This window comes from Felis catus, chromosome B2 (assembly GCF_018350175.1).
Source record: "Felis catus isolate Fca126 chromosome B2, F.catus_Fca126_mat1.0, whole genome shotgun sequence".
Lineage (NCBI taxonomy): Eukaryota > Metazoa > Chordata > Mammalia > Carnivora > Felidae > Felis > Felis catus.
Genome location: NC_058372.1, coordinates 97,469,756 through 97,497,732, shown reverse-complemented (window position 1 = coordinate 97,497,732; position 27,977 = coordinate 97,469,756). Strand labels below are relative to the sequence as shown.

The 27,977-nt window shown below is 44.0% G+C and overlaps 1 long non-coding RNA gene across 3 annotated transcripts; it reads right to left on the bottom strand.

The window, feature by feature from the left end:
* Positions 1 to 1,273: 1,273 nt before the first annotated feature.
* On the bottom strand, positions 1,274 to 27,782 carry LOC123385505. Of its 3 annotated transcripts, XR_006598151.1 has the most exons (4): positions 19,721 to 23,414; positions 17,407 to 17,569; positions 16,821 to 16,881; positions 1,274 to 1,773 (listed from the first exon to the last, which is right to left on the bottom strand). It is a non-coding gene; the product is annotated as an uncharacterized LOC123385505 (long non-coding RNA). The 3 variants fall into 3 exon arrangements; XR_006598152.1 differs by lacking the exon at positions 1,274 to 1,773 and having other exon boundaries at positions 16,431 to 16,881; positions 17,407 to 17,623; positions 19,721 to 27,782; XR_006598150.1 differs by lacking the exon at positions 1,274 to 1,773 and having other exon boundaries at positions 16,431 to 16,881; positions 19,721 to 23,412.
* Between the last annotated feature and the right edge of the window lie 195 nt (positions 27,783 to 27,977).

The window sequence follows — 27,977 nt, the reverse complement described above, 5'->3', positions numbered from 1 at the left end:
AGTTTCTAGTATGTTTTAAGTTAGTCCTCCTCCCCTTTTCCACAGTTGTAGTATATTAATATTGAAAGCAGGCTGGTCAGAATTCTTACATCATTGTTGCTTAACTTCTGGATTCAAGAAATACTCAGAAGATGAGAATGCTTGGAAAATCCCTTCTAGAAGTCCTTAATGTGGTCCCGCCTAATGCTTTCATTCTCTCAGATACTAAAAAGAAAATAAAAAAGTGTATTAACCCTGAATCTTTCAACTTATCCAATAGGAAACAAAGGCACTTAAAATATTTTAAAAGGCATCTATGTTTTGTACTTGTCCTATATCTATGAGGATGATACGCCTATCTTCTTTTTCAACATATACTTTCTTTTTTTCAGTTCTCTATTGAGAAATATAACATGTTTACAGAAAGTCAGAGAAGAGTTTACACTTTATATGACAGTACAGTTTAATGAATGGCTGTTAGGAGAACATCATATAACTAACACTCAGGTCAAGAAATAGAAAGGGTGCCTGGGTGGCTCCGTGGGTTAAGTATCCGACTTTGGCTCAGGTCATGATCTTGTAGTTCATGAGTTTGAGCCCTGAATCAGGCCTTGTACTGACAGCACAGAGCCTGCTTCCTGTCCTCTGCCTCCCTCTCTCTCTCCAAAATAAATAAACATTTAAAAAATATATTTAGGGCGCCTGGGTGGCGCAGTCGGTTAAGCGTCCGACTTCAGCCAGGTCACAATCTCGCGGTCCGTGAGTTCGAGCCCCGCATCGGGCTCTGGGCTGATGGCTCAGAGCCTGGAGCCTGTTTCTGATTCTGTGTCTCCCTCTCTCTCTGCCCCTCCCCCGTTCATGCTCTGTCTCTCTCTGTCCCAAAAATAAATAAACGTTGAAAAAAAAATTAAAAATAAATAAAAAATAAAAAATAAAAAATATATTTAAAAAAAGAAATAGAAGATTACCAGCACCCTAAAATTCCTAAAGTGCCCTTTCCCATCAAAGCCCTCCCCTATCTCCCTAAAAGTCATCACTCCTAAACTTGTGGTAATTTCTTTGCTTTTCTTTATAGCTTTCCACCTTGTTTGCAGCCCTAAACACTCTCCTTTGGTTTTTTTTTTTTTTTTTAATTAAAATGTTTTAATGTTTACTGTATTTTTGAGAGAGAGAGGCAGAACATGAGCGGGGGAAGGTCAGAGAGAGAAGGGGACATAGGATCCAAAGCAGGCTCCAGGCTCCGAACTGTCAGCACAGAGCTCAACACGGGGCTCGAACTTATGAACCATGAGATCATAACCTGGGCCAAAGTTGGATGCTTAACCGACTGAGCCACCCAGGCGCCCCTACACTCTCCTTTAGTTTTGCCTCTTTTTTTAAATTTTTTTTACCTTTATATGAATGGGATCACACTGCATATGTGATCTCTACGTCTTCTTTTGGGTCTTACTTCCTCTCTGGATAATGTGAGGTTCACCCATATTGCTATGGGCTGCTCTGCTTCATTCATTTTTGTTGCCAAATAGTCAGTTGTATGAATAGCTCTCCATCTATGTATAATCTATATATAGTTAGTGTCTCTATTCAAATGTTGATGGCTAATTGGGTTGTTTCCATTTCAGTGCAGTTGAGAACATTGTTGTTCTGGCGTTCCTAGGCATGCGTACTTGATAGAGGAGTTTCTGGGTCATAGGCATCTCCCGCTTCACTGAACGCTGGACTGTTCTCTGAAGTGGTTGTACCGTTTGCACTCTCACCAGCACCGGATGTGTGCGCTCTTTGTCCACATTCTCACTAGCAATTAAAATTGTTGAACCATTTAATTTTGTTAGTTTCTTTTAGTGATGATTTAGATTTAATTGAGATTTACTGAGCATCTGCTAAGAAGCAGTGCCGATACTAGAACTTCTCTGTGTATTTAATCATCATAAAGTCACAACAGCCCCCAGAAAGGGGATGATGTTCTCTCCATTTCATAAATGAGGAAAATGAAAGCCACAAGCTAGAAGTTTCCCAGCAGAGGCCGTGACAAAAGTGGGACCAGAAGCCAGGTCTGGCGGACTTACAAAGACCGCACACTCTCCACGTTCCTACACAGTCTCCATCCCTGACCTCTGCTTCCCCTCATCAGCATCTGGAAGACAGATGGCTGGGTCAGAAGTATGTTGCTTAGAGTCCACCCCAGGCCCTTGCTGGGCACCAGGCCCCGGTTCTGACCTCACACACACCTCACAGACTCCACCACCTGAAGGGAACTTTACAGGTCACACTGCACTCATCCAACTGAACCACATTTCTCTTGTTATAAAGGATTCCTCTTAAACACTCTTTTAAAACTAGTTTATTCTGTTTTGTTTATTGCCCGGAACCCCACTTCCTTCTCCTTCAGCTCAGCCTTAGTCCTTTTGCAGGGGGATCTTCCCTCCCAGACTCTGAGCTACTTGAATACAAAGACTATGTTTCAATCCCTTTAAAAAAAAAATCATGTGTTTCGAGGAGGTGTCAAAGGGTGTGGAGTTTCAGTTATATAAGATGAATAAATTCTGGGGATCTCTACCAACATAGGACCTGTAGTTAACAATTCTGTGTTACATACTTAAAATTTCGCTAAGAGGGGAGATCTTATGTTAAGTACTCTTACCACAAAAGAAAAAAAAGGGGCTCCTGGGTGGCTCAGTCAGTTGAGTGTCTGACTTCACCTCAGGTCATGATCTCGCAGTTCACGAGTTCGAGCCCCACGATGGACTCTGTGCTGACCCCTCGGAGCCTGGAGCCTGTTTCAGATTCTGTGTCTCCCTCTCTCTCTCTGCCCCTCCCCTGCTCAAGCTCTGTCTCTGTCTCAAAAATAAATAAACATTAAAAAAAGAAAAAAAAAGTAATGAAAAGAAAGAAAAAAATGGGGCAGAAATAAACTTTTAGAGGTGATGATGAATAAGTTTATGGCCTTGATGGTGGTGATGGTCTGGGAGAGCACATACTTATCTCCAAACTCATCAGGTTGTATACCTTAAATATATACAGCTTTTTGAGTATCAGTCATACCTCAGTAAAGTGGGTAAAGTATGATGAAACTAAAGGAAATGAAATAAAGTAGAAGGAAAGGAAAGGAAAGGAAAGGAAAGAAAAAAGAAAAAATTGGGTGTTGAATGCTCAGACTGGGAGCAATATAGGAGAAAAAGCACAAGGCCCAGGGGACATGGCTGCTGTCCCCTGCTCCATTCTCAGCTCACCCAGGCCATTTGACTTTCCCATGTCTCACTGTCTCCTTCTATAAAATGAAAAGGCTAGCCTAGACAATCTCAGAGGCACTTGGTGCTAGCATCTGTGACTGGGCTAATTAATTTCTTCAAAAAGCATTTATCTAACACCTTCTGTTTGCATCCTTTTATAAATGAAACTCTGGCCCATATCATTAATATTCAGATAAAATGCCACAGAGCTGTTGTGTTTTCCCTTCTTTACATGTTCAGGGATATTTGTTATGTCTTCATGGCTTACCTATTTCTAACCACCGGATTTAGTTCTTTTTTAGCAAGAGCCATCTCCCTTATTTCCCCACCAGCCTGGAAGCTCAGTGAGGCCAGGGATTTGAGGCCAGGGATTGTGTCTAATTTGTCTTTGTATCTCCAGCACATCGCAGATGTTCAAGAAACATAGAAGGAAGCAAGGGAGGAAGGGCAAGAGGGAGAAAAGGAGGACTGATGTTTAGAATCTTCCCATACTTGTGATATCACTGAGCACAGAGACGGTCGATATTTAAACCACAGTCCCTGTCCGTACAGGGTGCCATTGGTTGCAAGCTCTGACCTTTCACTGAACCAGTAGATCATCAGAGCTATACAAAATTACATTTTTTTTACTGAAGCCTTTCACGGGTACCTAATGGTATTGTGGCCATGATAAAGGATGCCAAGTGTCCCTGAATGCAAAGGAGAACAGAAATGAATCGTAATACAGTTACCAGACTCATTTGGCTTTTAACCATAGAAAGTCGACAGCTTTAGGAGATCCGTTATTTCTGCTGAATTGGTGTTTAGTATAAGGCAACCTGCTTTCTGCTAGTTTTTGTTAGTGTGTTTTAGAGATGCTGTTTAGGAAGGTCTAATTTTCTTTATCTGGGTCCAGCTCTGAGTTCTGCCAAACTTCCCGGGGACCCATGACTTATTATGAATATGCCCCAATTACATTTCCTGCCCACAGTCACCAGGTCCATGTCCCTAACTCAAGTGCAAAACACAAAATTTTACTTTGCTCAACCTAGTTCTCCTGTGCTTAGCCAAGGTGCTCTCCTGCTCTCACATGACAACCCTTTGCCCTCTGAAAAAGAAGTCTTTGGACTTCCGGACCTCTCCCTCGGGGGCAGGGGGGTGCAAAACAGACTTGCCACCCCCACCCCCACCCCCACTAAAAGGTCTGACCTTAGGCTGGTTGTGGAGGATCAGGCTGCTGATTTATGTTTTCTTTGCCATTTCCCTCTAAGGTGCCCAGGGGGAGAGGACTAGTCTCTAGGTAGAAAGGTGGACTCTACTTTTCGAAGCATCAAAACGAGCCTGGAATAGAGCCAGGCTGACTTCAGACTCTTTCTGTCTACAAAGTTCTCATGTCTCAAACCAGCTGAGACTTGGGAGAGGTTCTGAGGGAAGGTCCCAGGGGCTGAGCCTCTAGACAGCCACCTACTTCTGTCACCTGTGGAGGAGCTGGGGTCCTGGGACAGTTTCTGGCCACAGGTGACCCCTCCCCTCCGCATCCCCCTCCGTAATCGCCAGGTATTCAGCAACACTTCCGGAGGGACTCTGTGGGTGAAAGGTGCTGTGTCAAGTGCCAAGTAAATCCCTGACTTGTCCCAAAGCTCTCAGTCTCCAAGTGCTATGCTAATCACAACTCCGTAAGGTCAAGCCCCGTGTAGGCCCATTTTTAAAGCTAGATGATACACTTCTTAAGGGTTAGGATATGTCTTAGCTTTTTTCCCCTCCTGTGTTTCCTGGAGCCGCTGCGATGGCTCTGCCATATCTTCTAACCATTGCCTGAGGCTGAAAAACACTTTCTCACACATCCATGTGTTACGATTTTCAAATGGTATTTAAGCACTGTCACAAATACTTGTCATTATGAATTATTCTCAATTAATGGATAATAAAGTAGAGCCACGATCATGGGAGATGCCTGAGTTCGTTTTGACACTAAAAGGAAGCCCTTGTTTATAGAAAGGTGGGCAAAAGATACAATAGATATTTTGTACCTGACTGATGGCCCTATAGCCCCATTCAGGGACCCCTGGCTTCCTGTTCTTTGGGGATTAGGCGAAGGAAAGATGTCAACACTTTCTCATCAGCAAGGGGGTTCTGTACGAGTGGATGATGGGCTTGATGTCTTTAAACTCCTGCCTTAGTTGGCCTGTAACTGCTGTCATAGGAAAGATTCAGCTTGGGGAAAAAAATATCCCTTTTTAAAAAGAGATGAGCTACATACAAAAGCCCCTAACATTTATTCTGGGTTTTATAACCACCACCACTCCCATTCTAGTCTTGCATTTCTCTAAAAAATGGAATGGTTGCTGAAAAGTAAATGAATCACTTCAGGGATGAGACCCAATTCTGGAACATTTTTCTCCCGAAAGGGTAATTTTTCAGAATAATCTTGAAACCGGGACTTGCCAGTGGAGGCCTTCATTCGTATTTGCACCATTGTTTGCCTGCACGAACCCAGCGTGAACCAGGGGGGTTGGTCTACTCTGCGTCCTGAGCCGAGCGCTGGCCTAGTACTCCTGGTCTGGTGTAGATACCCCTTGCCGCTGCCATCCTTGCTGGAAGCATCCGTGCAGTGCTGTTTGACATCGCTCTCTCCGCGGGTGTTGCTGTGGATTGTCATGAACCGGCTTGCTGTGGGCTCCCCACTCTTGCTGCTGCCAGCTGTCATGGTCCCTTAGATCCGCGCAAACGGCCACCATCAGGGAGCCCCTGAGTGCATTCGGCGGCCCAGCAGGCCTCTCAGGCGGGTCAGCAGCTGAGCTCTGCATGTGCTTGCAACCCCCCAGTGCTCCCAGAGCACAGCCCCACCAATGCCTGCCAGTTCCACAGTTGTAATTGTCTTCACTTTAATTCTCTGCCTCAAGCTCCTTTCGTTCCAGCCTCCAGATTTTCGCCTGGTGAAAACACTCCCTGAGAAGAATGGCTTGTTCTTAGGCCAGGTTTTCCAGTTTCCCCAAGAGTCGGCCTGAGGCTGCTGCCACTGTACTTGGAGAGGACAGATCCCTTGGGAGAACCTACTCGCCAAGGCCCGAGCAGGCTCCCTCCTCCTCAAGTGCCTTCATCTTCATCACTCCCGAGGCTTCCACAGTTCCTTCTCATTCTCTCCTGCCAGCCACCACGTATAACACGCTCAGAGGGTTGGGGTGGGAACAGAAAGAGCTTTAGTAAAGTCTCAAGAAGCATTTGTTAACTAAAGTGAAAATACACAGTGACCGCAGTACTGTTGTTCATTTCCCAGCTTAAGATGCCAAGAAATTACAATGATATTTACAAAATAGGAAGGGGTGACTCTGCAGAAGCAGAAAGAAATCAAAACTGGCTGACCAGCTGACCACAGATGGTGTCCTCCTACCACGGCTGATGTGATAAGGTACCTAGACTCCAAGTTGACAGAACATGGTGAAATTCAGCACAAAGGACCAGGAAGAGGCCGTCTCTTAACTGCCCCACATGCTTATATACAAACTCGATTCAGATCAGAATTAACGTTTCTTGTCATCTCTGCTGAGCCCTGTGAGGGGCTTACGCGGTAGGCAGTCCTTTATTTCCAGGTAGGAGAGTTGAGGCCAAGAACCAGGCTTGGTGAGAATAGGGCTGGACCTTACCACAGCCCCTGGCTCCAAATTCATCCTTCCTAGAATCCCCCCCAAGAAGAAAGTATCTTTCCCTCTGCCTCTGGCACCTCTTTCTGGCAAGTGTCCGTAACTCCGCTGGTGTCACTGTCTTACTTAAGTAGAGAATCATGTCAGAATGGGAGACACATTTAGAGACTGTCCATAGTCTACAGTCACCCTGTACCAGGGCACATTATGTACGCCCAGAAGGTTCCAGGAGGGTCAGACACACATGGTAGTAGTCTGATGCCCATCTTTCTAGAAATACATCTTTCCTCTGTGGCTCTCAGGGCACTTCGCACATCTTATTCTTTACCTGCTTTATCGCAGTGAGGGAGGTCACAGCCAGATCCCCTATTTTGCACAGGGAGAAAGAGAGGCAGAGCAAGAGAGGAAGAGCAGAAACACACATCCCTCCATACTGGCTACCTTCACTATCAAACTTCACAGCCTCCACTTGTTTTCCTCAGCATCTCTCACTGTTTTACAGAAAATTTAAAAGAAATTCAGGTGAGTTGGCAGGTTGTGTTTTCCTCAAAGTGGAGCAAGCGTCCCCAGGCTGCCCTCTGCAGAGCTGGGAAGAGCCAGGTCTTTGCCTGTGTTTACTGGTCTCTTCCTGCCATCTTGTGGCTGCGAGCCAAGTGTACATGCAAATTCCAGTCTTCATTTCCCAGGCTCTCTAAACAATCAGGGTGAGTTTCTAATCCCTTGCAATCTACACCATGGGAGGAAGAATCCACTACACGCATGATTCATTTACCCCTTAGTATGAAACAAGGAGAAAGAAACTGTTTGAGAACATCGTACAGTTATCAAAAGAGAAGGCAGAAAACATCAGATGCCAACTTTTACCAAGGTGAACTTTTGCTGACATTGGGTAGATGAGGTGCCCAAAGAATGGGGACCTTCCCATTAATCCAGCTTTGGTTCTGAAGTGCAGGCTACCTATGCTTGAGAATAAACTTTACGAACAAGTCTTAATTTTTTTTTAAATTTTTTTTAACGTTTATTTATTTTTGAGACAGAGAGAAACAGAGCATGAATGATAGAGGGTCAGAGAGAGGGAGACACAGAATCTGAAACAGGCTCCAGGCTCTGAGTGGTCAGCACAGAGCCCGACACGGGGCTTGAATCCACGGACCGTGAGATCATGACCTGAGCTGAAGTCGGACACTTAACCGACCGAGCCACCCAGGCGCCCCAACAAGTCTTAATTTAACAAACATTGCACCCCCCACCATTAGTGATATTCCAGAACACTTTGGATGCCTCTGTCCCATAATTCAGCTAAATTTACTACTCTCTAAATGTTTTGGCAGGGCCTTTTCATGTTTTGAGTAATATAACATACAAACACAATAAAAGGAATTTCTTGGCTCATATAACTGCAAAAAAAAAAAAAAACAAAGGTAAGGAAAACTTCAGGCATGGATTGATCCAGAAGTTCATGTTGTCTTCAGGGTTCTGAGTCCTTGTCTGTGTGGTTCTTTCTACCCTTGCCCTTTGGTATGTTGGCATCATCCGCAGGCTATAGAACTGACTGTGGCAATGCCAGGCCAGACCTCGTATCTTCATGCTACATAGTCCAGACAAAGACGAGCTATCTCCTTTGGTAATGCCCAGAAGATCAAGGAAGCTTCCTGATCAAAAGCCCTTGTTAAGTATTTCCTTGTATCTTTGTGAGGCCAAGACTGATCCCTATCCCTAAGCCAATCACAATTGGTTCTTATCCTAAGCCAATCACAATGCCCAAAGCAGGGGGTAGGATTCTCTGACTAATGTAAGCCAAACAGGGTCCACTCTGGAGTTAGGGTGGAATCAGTCTCACACAGCATGTATGGCTGCCACAGAATGGGGTGGGAGCATTCTCCAAAGAAAACTGGACCCTGAATTTTGGTGGGAGAAAAGGAATAGATGCTAGGGAGGTAACCAATAAGAGTGTACCACACTCTTTTGCACTGTTGGTGGGAATGCAAACTGGTGCAACCATTGTGGAAAACAGATCGCAAGTTCCTCATAAAGTTAAAAATAGAACTACCCTATGATCCAGCAATCGCACTACAAGGTATTTACCCAAAGAGTACAAAAATACTAATTCAAAGGGATACATATACACCAATGTTTATAGCAGCATTATCTACAATAGTGAAATCATGGAAATGGCCCAAGTATCCATCTATTGGTGAATGGATAAAGAAGATATGATATATATATATCATATATATATATATAGTGGAATATTACTTAGCCATGAGAAAGAATGAAATCTTGTCATTTGCAGTGACAAGAATGGAGCTAGAGAATATTATGCCAAATGAAATAAGTCAGAGAAAGACAAGCACCATATGGTTTCACTCATATGGGGGATTTAAGAAACAAAGCAATGAACAAAGGGGGGGAGGAGAGAGAGGCAAACCAAGAAACATAATCTTAACTATAGAGAACAAACTGATGGCTACCAGAGGGGAGGTGTGTGTGGGGGGGGATGGGTGAAATAGGTGGTGGAGATTAACAAGCGCACTTGTGATGAGCACTGGGTAATGTATGGAAGTGTTGAATCACTGTATTGTACACCTGATATAACACGAACAAAAACTTTACAAAAGTACCACACCACTAGTTTCCATTTTTTTCATCATATACCCCCAATCAATAAACATGATGTATATTTAATACATAAATTATAGATTTACACTAATGTAGCATCTATTTGTACACTATAATACCAATATATATATTTATGTATGTATCATTTTTTTCTTCCAATTTTTTAAAAATTCCAGTTAGTTAACATACAATGTAATATTAGTTTCAGAAAAATATATCTTAAAGGCTGAAATTAAAGTAAAATCATAAACAGTTTTTATTTTATTAACAGGGTTGAAAAATTGTTTTCTCTCTCAAGACTGTGATTGAAATAGCAAAAAAATCTGATTAAAACTGGGCAGAAGATTCACAGAGCTAGAACAAACAATCCTAAAATTTGTATGGAACCAGAAAAGACCCCAAATAGCCAAAGCAATCTTGAAAAAGAAAACCAAGGCTGGAGGCATCACAATCCAGACTTCAAGCTGTATTAAAAGCTGTAATCATCCAGACAGTATGGTACTGGCACAAAAACAGACACTTAGATCAATGGAACAGAATAGAGAACCCAGAAATGGACCCACAAATGTATGGCCAACTAATCTTTGACAAAGCAGGAAAGAATATCCAATGGAATAAAGACAGTCTCTTCAGCAAGTGGTGCTGGGAAAACTGGACAGCAACATGCAGAAGAATGGACCTGGACCGCTTTCTTACACCACACACAAAAATAAACTCAAAAATGGATGAAAGACCTAAATGTAAGACAGGAAGCTATCAAAATCCTGGAGGAGAAAGCAGGCAAAAACCTCTTCGACCTTGGCCGCAGCAACTTCTTACTCAACATGCCTCCAGAGGCAAGGGAAACAAAAGCAAAAATGAACTATTGGGACCTCATCAAACTAAAAAGCTTCTGCACAGTGAAGGAAACAATCTGAAAAACTAAAAGGCAACTGACAGAATTGGAGAAGATATTTGCAAATGACATATCAGATAAAAGGTTAGTATCCAAAAAATATAAAGAACTTATTGAGCTCAACATCCACAAAACAAATAATCCAGTGAAGAAATGGACAAAAGACAAGAATAGACACTTCTGCAAAGAAGACATCCAGATGGCCAACCAACACATGAAAAAATGCTCCACATCACTCATCATCAGGGAAATACAAATCAAAACCACAATGAGATACCACCTCACACCTGTCAGAATGGCTAGCATTAACAACTCAGGCAACAACAGATGTTGGCAAAGATGTGGAGAAAGAGGACCCCTTTTGCACTGCTGGTGGGAATGCAAACTGGTGCAGCCACTCGAAAACAGTGTGGAGGTTCCTAAAAATTAAAAATAGAACTACCCTATAACCCAGGAATTGCACTAGGAGGTATTTATCCAAGGGATATGGTGTACTGTTTCAAAGGGGCACATGCACCCGAATATTTATAGCAGCACTATTGACAAAAGCCAAAGTATGGAAAGAGCCCAAATGTCCATCGACAGATGAATGGATAAAGAAGATACATACAGGGGCGCCTGGGTGGCACAGTCGGTTAAGCGTCCGACTTCAACCAGGTCACGATCTCGCGGTCCGTGAGTTCGAGCCCCGCGTCAGGCTCTGGGCTGATGGCTCAGAGCCTGGAGCCTGTTTCCAATTCTGTGTCTCCCTCTCTCTCTGCCCCTCCCCCGTTCATGCTCTGTCTCTCTCTGTCCCAAAAATAAATAAACGTTGAAAAAAAAAACTAAAAAAAAAAGAAGATATATACATATATACATATAATATACATATATATGATATATATGGTATATGATATATATCATGTATATACATATATATGATATATATGTATGGAAAATGATATATATGGTATATATATATGGCATATATATATATGGTGTGTATATATATGGTATATATATATATGGTGTGTGTGTGTGTGTGTATATATATATATATATATATGTACCATATATATATGTGTGTATATACATGTATATACACACATATACATATATGCACATATACATATATATGTGTGTGTATATATATATATGTACCATATATATGTACATGTACGTATATATGGTGTGTGTGTGTGTGTGTGTATATATATATATATATATGGTGGATGTGTGTGTATATATATATATGGTACATATATATATATATGGTACATATATATATATACACACACATCCACCATATATATATATATATATATACACACACACACACACACACCATATATATGGTGTATATATATACATACGTACACAATGGAGTATTACTCAGCAATCAAAAAGAATGAAATCTTGCCATTTGCAACTATGTGGATGGAACTAGAGGGTATTATTCTAAGCGAAATTAGTCCGTCAGAGAAAGACAAGTATCATATGACTTTACTCATATGATGAATTTTAGATACAAAGCAGATGGACATAAGGGAAGGGAAACAAAAATAATATAAAAACAGGGAGGGGGACAAAATATAAAAGACCCTTAAGCATAGAGAACAAACAGAGCGTTGCTGGTGGGGTTGTAGGAGGGGGGATAGGCTCAATGGGTAAGGGGCACTAAGGAATCTACTCCTGAAATCATTGTTGCACTATATGCTAACTAACTTGGATGTAAATTTTTAAATTAATTAATTAATGAATTTTTAAAAATCTGGGCAGAAGATCTGAATAGACATTTTTCCAAAGAACATATATAGTTACATGAAACCAACAGATACATGAAAAGATGCTCACTATCACTAATCATGAGGGAAATGAAAATCAAAACCACAATGATATATTAACTCATACCTATCAGAATGGCTCTTATCAAAGGACAAGAGATAACAAATGTTGGCAAGGATGTGGAGAAAAGGGAACACTTGTGCACTATTGGTGGGAATGTAAACTGGCACAGCTACTATGGAAAACAGTATGGTGGTTCCCCCCAAAATTAAAAATATAACTACCATATGATACAATTTCATTTCTAGGTATATAGCCAAAGGAAGCAAAATCACTATCTCAAAGAATGCCTGCACCCCCCACCCCGTTTATTGCAGCATTATTCACAATAGCCAGGACACGGAAACAATGTGTCAGTTGGCAGATAGATGAATAAGGAAAATGTGGTATACATGTACAATGGAATAGTATTCAGTCATATAAAGAATGAAATTTTGCCATTTGCAACAATGTGGCTGGATCTCAAGGCATTATGCTAAGTGAAATAAGCCAAACAAAGACAAATACCATACAATCTGACTTATATGTGGGAATTAAAAACAAACATACAAAAAACCGAGTTCACAGATACAGAAAACAGACTGGTGGTTGCCAGAGGCAAGGGTTTTGGGGATGGGGGAAATGAGTGAAGGTGGTCAAAAGGTCGAAGTTCCAGGTATGAGATAATGTACAGAACAGTAACTATAGTTAATGCTACTGTTGCATATTTGGAAGTTTGATAAGAGTAGTAGATCTTAAAAGCTCTCATCACACACACACACAAATTTTGTATCTATATATGATGACCGATACAACTAGACTTATTATGGTGATCATTTCACAATACAGTATATACAAATATCATCATATTGTACACCTAAAACGAACATGATATTGAATGTCAATTTTTTCCCAACTTTAAAATAAGATTGTGACTGGAAATGCTTTATTGCCTTTTTAAAATTGTAGTGTAATACTTTATGATTCAAAGGCCTAGTCCTGGGTTTATTTCTATACTTGGTTTTAAAGGCTGTTGTTGCAGAAGAAGATGTTGTTTATAGATTCAAATTAGGAAAATTGTATAAATCGCTGCACTTACTAATTCACGATACTAGTATTTCAGTTCTATCTACCACTTATGAGGTTCTTTTCCACCTTCTTGACACCAAAAGGTATTGTGTTTTGTGGGTTTCTTTTTTAAACAAATGAACCCTTAATTTGAAAGACTGTTTTTTAAGTGTGCAGATGTGGGAGTTCTTACTAATGACACTTAACATCACTTTTTGCCACAAATCTTATTATGATGCAATATTCCCAGACATGTTCAAAATGCTCTCTTTGTACCGCTGCTACTGCTATGGGAAGGCTGCTCTTTTCTCACACTCGTTTAAAAACATCACCCATCCCTTGAAGGTATCACATTAAAACATACTCATTGGTAGCCCATTACTAAACCACTGATCCCAGGAAAGGCGGGCATAGTTGGAACAATTACGTTTTCTTCTCTTATTTGCCCGTTTGTCAAGGAAAAATGTGTAGTTCATCTTTAAGTCCAACAATTCTTTTAATTTAACCCCAGAACCTCTCTGTGGTACAAAAGATTTTCATGGTCAACTCCTTTTCCCCACCATTTCATTTGCAAAATATCATAAAGTTCCTATTGTTTATTTAAAAAAATCTTTTTTTAATGTTTATTTGTTTTTCAGAGAGAGAGATAGAGAGACACAGAGCATGAGCAGGGGAGGGCAGAGAGAGAGGGAGACACAGAATCTGAAACAGGCTTCAGGTTCTGAGCTGTCAGCACAAAGCCTGACACAGGGCTTGAATTCACAGACCGTGAGATCATGAACTGAGTGGAAGTCAGATGCTTAACCAACTGAGCCACCCAGGCGCCCCTAAAGTTCCTATTACTTAAAGGTCTCGTCTTAATAAATTTTTTTTAATGTTTATTTTGAGAGAGAGAGAGAGAGAGAGAGAGAGAGAGAGAGAGAGACAAGCACGAGCAGGGAGGGGCAGAGAGAGAGGGAGACACAGAATCCAAACAGGCTCCAGGCCCTGAGCTGCCAGCACAGAGCCTGACACCGGGCTCGAACTCACAAACTGCAAGATCATGACCTGAGCCAAAGTCAGACACACAACCGACTGAGCCACCCAGGTGCCCCTCAAGGTCTTGTCTTCATAGAAGTAGCCATGTTGATAACATCCTGTAACACCTAAACTGGAGTGTGAAGTGAGTCGTCACTAGCAAGGACAAGTGAGGGCACTGAGGCCCAGGCCTCCTCACTCCAGCTGCAACCTCTCCCTGGGGAGTCATGTGACTGTGGCTGTCTGACAAGGGGCCTGGAGAGGTGTCAAGGGCAAGCCAGATAGCGAAGATCAGTAAAACAATGTTTATTTCTAAATTTTTCATTTATTTCTAAATCGATAGTAAGCAGTACAACAAACTAGAGCTGCTTATGCTTTCTTCCTGCATCCTAGTGCTCAAGTGCTCCTGGGGTGTGTGCTCCCCCCCAGTTTGGAGACCACTGCCCCTGATGGTACTTCCAGGGTGCCAGTCTTGCCTGCCCCTCCCCCACCAATATAGATTTCTAAGCTTCTGAAAAGCAAGGGCTGGGCCTTATCCTTCTCGTCCCCCCAAGAATCTAGCACAGGTAGAGCAAAGCTCAGGTGCTCCACGCCCCTGGGTTAGTGGAATGAGGGGCTCCACCAACAGCGAGCCCTCTCACGCGCAGATGCCCACCAACCCAGTGGGGGCAGGGCTCAGCTGAATAAAGCCTAGACTTCATTCTTGAGGCTTCTTCATGTACTGGGATGAGAGATGTGTAAATAAGGGATAACATACAATCCAGGGCAGGACGAAGCAGGAACTGCTGGAGAAATGCAAGAAAGGGCTGTGGGCGCATGAAGCTAAAGACCCTTGGTTCTGGCTCATTCTCCCGAGAAGGATTGAGAAAGGCTTCCTGGAGGAGGTGGCATGCTCTTCAGTGGTACCGGTTTTGGTACCATTGCAACAAGGGGAAAGGATGGAGGGAAGATGATGGAGTGGCCTTTAGGAGATGTCACGAAGAAGAACCTGTCAGGGGAACGTATAGATGGAAGAGGAAGAGCTCACCATGTCACTCGCAAGGACAAACTCAACAATCCACAGGTCACGGGAGGGGACAGTAAGGTAGCCCCCCCTACAGTGTTCCAGGTACATTGGGTTTCTGATAAAACATTTTGCACAGTGAACAAAAAAGGGCTTTAGATGCAGACTCACAGATGTTCTTTCTGTTCCTCCCACATCCCTAACATGGTCCTGCCTTAGGGTCCTTGCAGTAGCTTCCGTCTGTCTTGAACACCCTCCCTCGAGGTCACACAGCTGGTCCCCTACGTCATTTGGGGCTCCACTCAGATGCTACCTCCTCAAGAGCTTCTCTGACCTGATCGAGGGAAGCCTGGCACTCTCCATCACAGCACCTTCTCCATTTCGTCTCAACACTAAGCCTACCTGGATGTTTTCTTGTTTATTTTTACGGGCATTTGTTAACTGTCTGTTCCCCTCACCCCAACACACACATACACACACACGAATATAAGGGTCAGGGCAGCTGACCCTTATAAATAAATATTGGGTAAAGACTCCACTCGTATCCTCTTAAAATACTTGTTACAGGGTAAGTTTAATAAAAGTCTCATTTGAGGTGACCCCAAATCCACTTATGGGGGAAAATAGAAAGAGAAAGGGGGCAAGGGAGACAGAGAGGGATGAATATAAGAAAGTAGAAATGGCTCCAGTGAAATCTGATGTATGAGGTTATAAGGCAGCTTTAGTTTAACTTATTTGTATGTATTTTTTTATTTTTTTAAGTTTTTTATTTTTGAGACAGAGAGAGACAGAGCATGAACGGGGGAGGGGCAGAGAGAGAGGGAGACACAGAATCAGAAGCAGGCTCCAGGCTCTGAGCCATCAGCCCAGAGCCTGACGCAGGGCTCGAACCCACGGACCACGAGATCGTGACCTGAGCTGAAGTCGGACGCTCAACCGACTGAGCCACCCAGGTGCCCCTATTTATTTATTTATTTATTTATTTATTTATTTATTATTTTTGAGAGAGAGAGAGAGAGAGTGTGCGTGCAAGCGGGGGGAGGGGCAGAGAGAGAGGGAGACACAGAATCCAAAGTAGGGTCCAGGCTCTGAGCTGTCAGCACAGAGCTCGACACAGGGCTTGAACTCACAAACCATGAGATCATGACCTGAGCTGAAGTCAACGCATAACTGACTGAGCCACCCAGGCGCCCCAGTTTAACTTCTTTTTAAATCTAATCTGTTTCATTTCTCTTATTTCAGTTAAAAAAAAAATCACTGTGTTCTATGCACCTCTCAAAGTTACCTTACTTAGGTTGTAGAAAAAAAGGTGGTAGAACTAATAGACACATTGAAATCCCTCGGGGATGTAACTTCGAGTATTTGATTTGCCCACAAATTTCTCTAGAAATGTTAAATGTCTTAAGTCCTTGTTTCCCAGTCTCAATCATCAGCTTCTCTGAGAGCATTTATTTAAAATGCAGATTTCCAGGCCCCTCCACAGAAGACTGAAACTCAGGAGCCTTGAGACGGTCTCCAATAATCTGCATGAGGCTTCACAGGTGGTCGTGTGGCTCACTGGGTTTGGGGGCAATACAATAACTTACCCTTTCCCGATCGTCCGGAAAACCGTATCAATGCTTCGTTGTACCGTTGGAAAGCTCATGGCTGGAAAACAGTGTTAAAAAAAAATGAAAGATTTTGCTTCAAACCTGATTATAATGTTGGCATTTGGCTGGACTCTCTCCAAATGTGCCAGACACTTGGAGGTGTGTCGTGGGGGCCCTGGCCTGCCTGAGAGGAGGGCAGCTCACCCTCAGCACTCCCGGCATCAGTGCCTGGGCCGGGACACCCTGAATTTGGTGCCTTCCAGAAAGCAGGTGGGCGCTTGAGCCCCTTCCCTTACTAGGAGAGGCCACTGCACACATCTTAACGTGGGGTCCCTGGGCCACTCGAGAATCTGCGCAAAGGCCTCAGAGGATCTGTGTACAGAATGGGCTGTGTTTCCCTTGCTCTGAAAAGGCCTCTGGCCTTTCATGCTCAGCTCTCGATGGAGCCTGACACTGAAGAGGTGAAGCCTCAGCTTAGGGGCTGAGACTGCTTGCCATGGCATTATGGTGCCAGTGGGTCCCGCTGCCCTGCAGGCATCATGTCCGGGGAGGGAGGCTCAAGCCCGGCCCTCCGCCAGCTCACCTGTGCTGCCAGGCTGGAGGCAGGCCGCGGACAGACAGCAGTGAGCGTGGCAGAGGAAGGCTGATGGTCAGGGAGCTGCAGTGGACCGCTCCAGTCATCATCTGGGTCTCTGAATTCAAGAGGCAGCTTCCTCGGGGTCCCCTCGCAAATCCTTCTGATGGACCTGAAATGTCAGGCCGAAGAATGGAGCAGAGTGGGTACGTGACCCAGCACGTCTCTTGGGAAGAGAATCATAGATGACCATGATCACCAAACAGATGCCTGACCTTGCCACGTGCTCATCCTCATAACAGGCTGCAAGGTCGGTGTGCTTTGCCCCACCCATTTTACAACGGGAACCTGCAGGCAGGGCGACCTTAGGTAACACACCAAGGTCACGTGGCTATCTAGAGGGTCGGACTCCAAACAGCAAGCTGGCCCTCCGTGGAAAGGACATTAAGAACTGGGCTTTGCCCCGGCACGGTGCCAGGCTCCGAGCTGATGTCTCTTGGTCCCAGTCCAGACCCGTTCCACCACGAATAGAAACCGGAAACAGAAGCTATGCTCTGCCCGGGACTTAAACAAGGCAAATGCAGACTGTGAGGGAGAGGACAGGTGTGAGCACAACCTCTCCCCACCCATGCAACCCTGGGGCACAGTTTCTGGCCTCGAGGCCGAGCTGATGGTGCTGAAGCTCAGTGGCCCAAACTGGGGATAGCCCAGAACCTTGGGGAAGAAAGCTCTTTCTGAGGCAGGTGCATAGGAGGTCCCAGAATCCACACAGAGGCTGCAGTTCCCGTTCAGCCCCGCATTAGATGCTGTGCCCTGGGCTTCTCTGGGAGCTGGTCGCACCAGCCCAGACGGGGCGAAGGAGCTGCCCTCAGCCGGCATCAGAAGGCCACCCTGGAACCGTCTGCCTTGTGCCACAACAGCTTTGGATGTTGATATCCTGTCCCCCCTGCACGCCCCGGAAGGAGTGCCCTGCCAGCCACGTCACAGCTGTCCTTCCCTCCTCCTCAGAGTGTGGGCTGCGTCACAGGCATCCTAACACGAGGGTGTCGCTCACCTGTGCTCTGGGCATCTCCTTTGCCCCAAACTCAGTGTTACCTTATCATGGTTAGAGGATTATTTTTGTGCCGTTAAATCTGATTATGTCCGCACCGCAAAGGCATAAGCAATTATATTTAATTCTACAGACTATGTTACTCTATTCAGCAGAAATCAACTGATATTTCTTTAGCAATTGAATTTAACATTCTGCATGTTACAGAATTCGGTTAAACATATGATAGGTTACTCGGGGCACCTGGGTGGCTCCGTTGGTTAAGTGTCTGACTTCGGCTCAGGTCGCGATCTCACGGTTCGTGGGTTCTGAGCCCCACATCGGGCTCTGGGCTGACAACTCTGAGCCTGTAGCCGGCTTCAAATTCTGTTTCTCTCTCTCCCTGCCCCTCCCCAACTCGTGCTCTGTCTCTCAAAAATGAATGAACACTAAAAAAATTTTTGAACACTAAAAAACATTTTTTTTAATATGATAGGTTACTGGTGCAAAATATGGGTATGTTTTAATGGCTAGCAGCAGTTTTTACACTATGCATCCTAAATTTGGTGTTCTAAAAATGAGTTGTTAAATCTAGGAGGACCAACTGATATCCCATTTCTGTCAACACTCAGAAGAATAACATTCAAGTCATTCTATCTCCCTCCTCTGAATATCCAGAGCACTTAGTAATTTCTCATGGTATGTATCACACCCTGCCCTCTATTCTTCCTTCTTATCAGGTTAATCTCCTGGAGAGGAGGGATAGGTCTTGCCATCTTGCACCTCTCCCTAAGCACACGATGTCTGTCACTCTGTTCTTCCTCTGCCTTTTACTAAACTTCTTGACTGACTTGAGCCCCCTCAGTGTTCCCAGGACACCTGGGCAAGCTACCCTCTTGGCATCTACAACATTATGTCCGTGTGTTGTCCCGGGAAGATCATGCGCACACCATGGCTAGGGAGTTTGTCTCATTCACCTTGGTGTGACTTTATGTTTAACATTTTGTGGAACTGCCAAACTGTTCTCAAAAGCCGCACCATTTTACACTTTCACCAGTGACATAGGAGGGTTCCAGTTTCTCCGCAACCTGATCAACACTTGTCATTATCTGTCTCTCTGATTCTAGCCATCCTACTGGTGTGGCATGATATATGATTGTGGTTTTGATTTGCATTTCCCTAACGAGTTACTGAGCATTTTCTCATGTGCTTATTGGCCACTTATATCTGTACACTATTTAATCAAATTATAAAATGTCAGAGCTTCACAGGAAAACTTCACAGATGACTTACCCAAGGTTGTGCGTGGCTAGACGCAATACAGGGTCTCCAATGTACTCCTGACTCCTAACCAGTGCTCTTTCTTGCCCACCTGGCCCTTCCGTCAGGTTGCCTCTGGATTCCGATGCCCCTGGATGAGTGAAGATTCATCCGATAAATCACTGAATTCCTTAGGAGTCAGCATAAGCATATGCTCCAGCACTTTTTGATTTTAGGCCGTATCCTTTTGTCTTTGGTTGGTTGGTTTCATCTCTGAAGATGGTTTTGTCTGGGTGCTGACTTTGTACTTGAGCAGACGGTTTTTATAACTTGCAGCTACTTAAAGTTTGAAGCAACTGGTGGCTGAACTCCAAGCGTTAAGTAACTTGAAGCAACATTCCTTGTCACTAGAGTGCAAGCGAGGATGGTTTTAGTTTTTAAATGTTTTTAAATGTTTACTTGTATTTTTGAGAGAGAGAGACAGAGTGCGAGCGGGGGAGGGGCAGAGAGAGACAGAGACACAGAATCTGAAACAGGCTCCAGATTCTGAGCTGTCAGCACAGAGCCCAGCGTACTCGAACTCACGAGCTGTGCGATCGTGATCATGACCTGAGCCGAAGTCGGACACTTAACGGACTGAGCCACCCAGGTGCCCCTCGAGCATGGGTTTCAAGTTACAGAACAAATTTAAACCTATCCACTTAATGTTGTCACTATGACTGTGAACACAAAAACAAAGTAGGAAAGTACTTAAAGTTAAGGAATGAGGTAGGGCTGGTAAGGACAGTCATGGCTTATGTACAAATGCTGGGGTTTGGGAGAATATAGAGATAAGCTGTCATACCCCCATCCTCCCAGGGACACAGCACATGGATCTGGAGATAAAGCTGAAGAGAGAAGCCATCCTTAGTGTGAATTCTCAGGAAGCTGTGAGGTCCTCAGACAATTAACCAAAATGAAAAGAGCTAGCCTGGGGGATGGCTGCTACCCAGTCAAAATAATCTCATTTATGCTGCAATAAATAAACACCACCAAAAATCTCCATGGCTTATCAGAATGTAATTTTATTCCTTGCTCATGCAACATTCACCATGGGTTTCCATGTGGTGGCTCAGCGCTCCAGGCTACTTCTGTCTTGGGTGTAACTGTCTTAATATAGTTCCATGTTTTCCATGGCAAGAGAAGAGCAATCTAGAAGACTTCAAACCACCTGATGATGCTTCACCTCGGAAGCAACAGGGCACACCATTTCTGCTCACAACCAATTGCTTAGAACTAGTTACATGGACTTGCCTAACAGTCTAGGGGAAAGGAGGTGTGATCCTCTTGTAAGCTTGGAAGGAAAGACAAACTGGATGATGCATTAGCTCTGCTAACATCTGCCACGGCTGGGGAAGGGGGTTCTTTTTGGTCTTCCTTGGGGGGGTGCGGTTCTTGGAGGTATCTTTGTGGCTATGTCTATTAGAGTATCCCTTTCTGGTAGGGGACAGAGGAGGAGTCTGGATTGTGGAGGGAGAGCTGAAGCAAAGGGGAGGTACAAGCTGAAGATAATCAAATTAAGTGTGATAAGCCAAATCATCTGGATCCCAAGTACTTTCTGAGTTTATTATCTGTGTCCCCCAAAACATGAAGAAAGTCTTTGTCTCAGCTAAGATTTGGGGAAATTCAACAAGTATGGCTTATCCTTGCCTAATTCTAGGTTTTATTTTGATTGAAATTGGAGCGATTTCCTTAGGGAAACAGTTCAGTCAACGTATAGATTCTCTTAGCAAAATAACCACTATTTTGTAAGCATTTACATCATTATAGCCCACATGGCATCTGGCAGAGTGCCTCACCATAAGAAGCCCTTAATTTGATGAGTTAGAGAAGGAATGAGAGGAATGAGAACTATCAACTATCTATTGTACTCCTGAAGGCCAGCCTCTACCTTTCTGTAAGTCTCCAATATCCTCAGTCACAGGGCGAATAATGAGGCCCGTGGAGACTCCAAACCTAATTCAGTTACCGTAGAACTCAGGACAGGCCCAGAGGGCTTAGGATCATGTTTGCTCAAACTGCTCCCACCTTCGGATTATTGGATTTGCTATTCATTCCAAGAATTAATGACCTACCAAGTCTGGTCCTGTGCAAACACTTATTTGAACCATTTGTGAAGCATGTATCGACATGATTCTAACATCTATCACTTCTCTTTTTCCAACATCACTGGTCCTTGCCAATTCATGGAGTATTGCAGCTGCCTGAGTGCCTGGGATGATACCATTGCAAGAAGATACTGTGGGCTTGGAAGACTGGGTTGAAAGAAGTACCATTTTAGACATACTGAGTTTAAAGAACATTCAGGAGGAGAGGTCCAATAGGCGGTTGGCAGTACAGACTGGGAGATGGGGGGAAGTCAGGGGTGGGGATACACACTTGGGAATTACCGGCATCGGGTGGTATTTGTAGCTGTGGGAATCAAGAAGAGAATTATGAAGAAAATGATAGGGGTGAAAGTATTTTGTATAATATTGGGTCTTTTTATAATGACCATTTTTAATGGGTTCAAGAAAGAACTTAGGGGGTGAGAAGAAGGAAAAAGAGCCAAGGGCATTCAGAGAAGGAGGAGGTAAGGCAGGAGGAGAATCAAGTATTGGTGTATGGCGGCTAGAGAAGAGAGAGCGGTAAAGGTGGGGCTGGGGTGGTGAAGTACTAAGTGCTTCAGAGCAGCAGGAGATACTGAAGGCTAAAGCCAGGGCTCTGCAGTTGGCAATGAGGAAGTTAGGGCTGGCTTGAGAGAGAGAGGTTTCATTAGGTAGAATGACCGCCATCTTCTCTTTATTCAGATCCCCATAGGGCTTAGCCCCACCTGCCCCCCCCCCACCTCTATGCCCAGTGCCCTCTCCCCAGTCCAGCTCCCTAGACCAGCTCTCAACTGCTGGGCCCCACTGGGCTCATAGGAATCCTTTATCCCTTTAGCAATAAAATTCAACCTTGTCAAAGTATAGTCCAAAGACTCTTTCAGTGAGTGTGAGATCGAAACTATTTTTCATAATACCACCAAGACATTCTCTACCTTTGTCACTCCCTCACAGGTATACGGTTGAATTTTCCAGAAGCTACATGATGCGTCACATCACAACAGATGGAGTGCATAAGCTGATATGAGACTCTGACTATATTCTATTAAGCCAGATGTTTGCAAAAATTTTAAGCAACGCCACTTACTAAATTGTTTTTGTTTTGAAAAATATAGCTATTTTTATAATGCTATTCATGTAGTATGTAATGAGTTTATTATTTTTAAAATGAATTAACACTTAATTTCTCAATTTTAATTTCTCATATGGTTAAATAAATACCCCCCCCCCACACACACACACACACAAATAAAAGCTTTTTGGAATCTGCAGTAATTTTAAGAGTAAACAATGGTCCAGAGGCACCGGGGTGGCTTAGTCAGTTAAGCATCAGACTCTGGATTTTGGCTGAGGTCACGATCTCAGGTGTTGGGTTCTGCACTGACAGTATGGAGCCTGCTTGGGATTCTCTTTTCCTCTCTCTCTGCCCCTCCCCTGCTTGCTCTCACTCTTCCTCTCTCTCAAAATAAATAAATAAACATTAACAAAAAGAGTAAACAGTTTATCAAGTTCCTTACTTATTCAAGCCTTCTCTTTGCACAAGGCAGCAGTAGAGGGAGGTCAGTCCCCTCCTTCCTTCGTCCCCCCCCCCCCCCCCCCGACCCAGCTCTTCTGCTGTGTGGACACCACAGCCTTTCCTGCCTCCCCAGTTTCTCACCAGCACCCCAGTTTCCCATCCTTGCACAGACTTTCTACAAAGTCATTGCCATTCCCCAAAATGTCTGTTGTCTCTGCATCTCCCTGGAGGCCCAGTGATGGAGAATTCTGGTGACCCTGCCCACTGGCTCCTGTAGCACTCACAGCAACCATCCCCCACCCCACCCCCCAACCTTGGCTGGACCTTCCCAGCAGCTGCAATCAACCCTGAAGGGACACTCTCACCCCTGACTTCCCTTCAAACCCTCATTCCAAATACCTTCCAGTCTTCTTTCTAGGGACCTCTGGTGCATCAAATTATGTGGCTTATACTCCTCAGTTTATGACACAGTGACATCATTTGCCCATGCAAGGCCACCCTTTTGTTTTTCCCTCTCATCTGCCACACCCCATGTCATTTCCCTTCCCTCCAGAAGCATCCATTCTAGTATATATTCTTTCCCTCCAATCTATCTGCCATTAATACATTTAGATTTTGCATGCCCTAGAAAAATATTGGGGGTTATTTTATGTATGGGTTTCCAAACTCGTATTAATGGTACTGAATCTAATGCTCCCGCAGGACAGTTTGGGCTTGCCCATGATACCATACATAAATCCAGGTCATTGCTTCTCACTGTTGCAGAGGACCCCCTGCAAGCTCAGGGCACCCTCCTTAGCCATTTCCCCACTGACAGACTCCCTTAGGTGGCCTCCACTTAGGCAAATTCTTTGACGCTCCATTTTCTCATTAAACAAAAAGACTGGTAGTGATCATACCTCCTTTTACAGAGTTTTGTGCCAGTTGGGACTTCAAAGTCTTGCCAACCACTGTGATTCCGGTTCTTTGCCATCGCACACGTTACAGTGAGGAACAGCCCCTTTGTACATGCTCCTACACCCCCATCTTTCCTACCCCAGACATCAGGGTCCACAATGACTCAATAAATGGGGGCTGTTATTTTTATTTTATTACTACTGGAGCAGGGAAGGCCACAGAGCACAGGATCTGGGTCCAGAAGACATGTTTCCCAGCTGTGTTACCCCTGGCTTCCATTTCCTCATAAAAAAGTAGGAATATTCGGATCTCCCTCAGACTGCTATGGATGAAATGACAGGGTAGGAGCATGCTGGGTTAGCTATTCTGTTGTTAGTGGGAATGGGGGCCAAAGGCAGGAAAGTCTAAGAAAGGATGAGAAGCGGAAGAAGGAAGAGAACAGGCACTAGGAGGCAGCAGGGAGGCCCTGGAGATGTCCGTCTGTGCCAGTGACCTGGGCTCCAGGACCTCTGAGCAGCAGCCTTTGCTCCCTGGGAAGTGCTCCAGGTGTGGGAGTCAGAAGACCCAGCTATAGGCCCAACTCTGTGTGGTTACTGGCCATGCGGTCATGGGCAAGCGCCCGATGGGCAGCGATCAACCCTGGCTGCACATGAGAACCCATGGGAGCATTAACAAGTACTGGCCCGAGGCCCCACACTTGACCAAGCGTATTGGGCTCCCCAGGAGTGGGACCTAGGCCTCGGAATAGGCAGCTTGTGTGATTCTTGGACTTTTTTTCCTGTCAGTTCATCCCGCTGACCACAAGATGGTGCCCTCTTTCTGGGAAATCTTTGATGATCGCCAAACAGGCAGCAATCTATTTGCTCTCAGGTCCTGAAAGAATATATTTGAATTTAACAATCTTCACAGCATCTCACTAAGCCAGAATTCCATGCCCTTGGGTCTAGCACTTTAACGTGTCTATTTTCTCTTCAGCTGGAAACCTTAGTGAGTTGGGATGTGTCATCTACTGTTTTGTTTCCTCAAGCGCTAGAATGCGAAGCAGAGTAGGCATTTATTATTACTTTGTGGTTCTAGTCATTAGTATCTATAACTGCTTTTCATCTACCACTTGCAAAGTGCTTTTCGCCAAATATTCTCAGAAAAACTCTGTGAGATGGGTATTACTATTCTCACTTACAGATGAGAATTGATGAGAAAACGGAGGTTCAGAGCACTAGTTCAAGGTCACAAAGCAAAAGCTGGCAGAACCAGATGCTGAACCCTTCCCACTATACTTGGATGAGAAGAGAAGGCACATCATAGAGACTAGCAGTCAACCACTGGGGACCCAAAAAGTACAGCCCTGAGAAAGGAAACCTCTCAGGAAAACCTCTGGAGGACTTCCCAGGCAGGCAGGAAAGACAGAGGTCCTCTGGACTTTGACGTTATCACAGACAGCAGGTCGGTAGACATGTCTGACTGGGGCTGAGTGCCTTGCTGAGGTAACAGATGGGCAGTTTCCAGTGTGAAGCTGGACAGAATCAGCAGACATTCAATGAGGAAGACAGACTTTATTATTTTTAAAGTTTATTTGAGAGAGAGACAGACAGAGCACGTGCAGAAGGGGCAGAGACAGAGGGAGACAGAATCCCAAGCAGGCTCCGCACAGTCAGCAGAAGGCTGACGCGGGGCTCGAACTTATGAACCGTGAAATTATAACCTGAGCCGAAACCAAGGGTCGGCCGCTCACTGACTGAGCCAACCCAGGCGCCCCTATTATTTTTAATTTTGTGATCCAGGAAAATGAACTGCTACGCCAATGAGAAAAACAAATCTTAATTCTGCCTTAAGAAAAAGGTGGAAACTCAATCTCCAAAGAAAATCTTTTTCTACCAGCAAGGGATGTCTTACAGGTCAGTAGATCTGAGGACGGTGATTTACAAGATCACAAGATCACTTGTTACAGACTTGCTGCCACACAAATTCTGGCTATCAGTCAGGAACCCAAATGTCAGAGCCCGGGGACCCCTATCTCTCAGGTGCTTGTATCCCAGACGAGGTGCTACAAGTAGAGGTTCAAGTACGGACTCAGGGAGACTATTTTCAGGACAGATAATAAATCAGTATGTGGGTACTTTTACTGGCTCCAATGTACATCCTAGCAATTCAGTATGTTGTTTTACCATTTTCTGTGCCTCAGTTTCCCTGTCTGTAAAATGGTTATCTATCTCACAGGATTGTTCTTAAGGATCAAAAGAATTTATTTATAAAGTATTAGAACCATGCCCAGCATATAGTAAGCACCATGTGTTTCTTAAAGAATGCTAAATAAATAAGTGGATATGAGCTCTTTCACTTACATATTTTACAAGTAAAATCTTAAATTTGTTTTCAGAATTCCAAGCAATTCAAATATGATGTTATTTGTACACTTGCAGCTACAAGAAATCTACTTCAGGAAGATTCAAGTATTCCTTATGGCTAAAATCTGAAATCCCACTGAAAATGCATAAATTGGATTAGAATGGTACTGTAGTCTTTGACATTTTATAAACATCAGAAATAAGTTAAAAATTCTCTAGGCCCACCACATCTTTCTTTTCATTATTACTGATGTTGGCAAATAAGCCTATCCGCTGCTAAGGTAATCCAAGAAAAATGCAATGATCAGATTTTTCTTTCTCTTTTAAAGAAAAGTTGCCCTTTTTCTCTACTTGATTGCTTCTAAGTTTGGTAATTAGTGGTCATTGCGGACGGTGCCCTGGGTATTTTCCTGACTATAAAGATTTTCTCGGTCTGACTTCCTAAGGTGCATGGGAGGGTTCCACAAAAATACTCAGGTCAAAACTCCATCTTCAAGTATCAATTTAACGCATTAAAAATAGAGAGAGAGAGAACATTTGCTTTGAGAGATTTCATGCAACCCCAGGGAGAAAGACTGGAATGTTGAGAATGTAATAGGGACAGGATTTGCAAGAAAAACACATGAATTGAAACACTGCTTTCCAATCTAAAAGTTGTTTTTCATGTCTCATTTTGGCATTAATTTTTTTTAGCACCATACTGTTTCCTGGTAACAGCTTTTTTTTTTTCTTTTTTTGGTAACAGCTATTCTTTAAGACTTGTTTCTTTTTCTTGCAGGCTGTTTATGAAACAGACTCTGTGGAGAGTAGATGGGGATAAAGACGTGCCATTTCCAGCCATCATGTAACTCCCTCCTCTCCCAGCTCAGACAGCCCCTTCACTATGGCCTATACTGCCAGGCCCTGGAGGAGGTGAGGCATAGGGGATGGGACAGAGGTGGGGACATGATCCAAGTACTCAGGTGGAAACTGAACTACAATTTGCCCTATAGAAACAATATTTAAAAGTTAAAGTTCTTTAGTACCAAAATTATGGGTCAGTCACACTGAGAATTCCATGGGCTTCTGTGCAGTGAGTCAGGGCCCTAACATCACCTCATTGTTTCCATAGAAAAGTGAAATTCTAGGGGCGCCTGGGTGGCACAGTCGGTTAAGCGTCCGACTTCAGCCAGGTCACGATCTCGCGGTCCGTGAGTTCAAGCCCCGCGTCAGGCTCTGGGCTGATGGCTCAGAGCCTGGAGCCTGTTTCCGATTCTGTGTCTCCCTCTCTCTCTGCCCCTCCCCTGTTCATGCTCTGTCTCTCTCTGTCCCAAAAATAAATAAACGTTGAAAAGTGAAATTCTAATTCCAAATACCTTACCTCAACTGAACTTTTACAATAGTATTTGAGTACAGACTAGTTCACATAC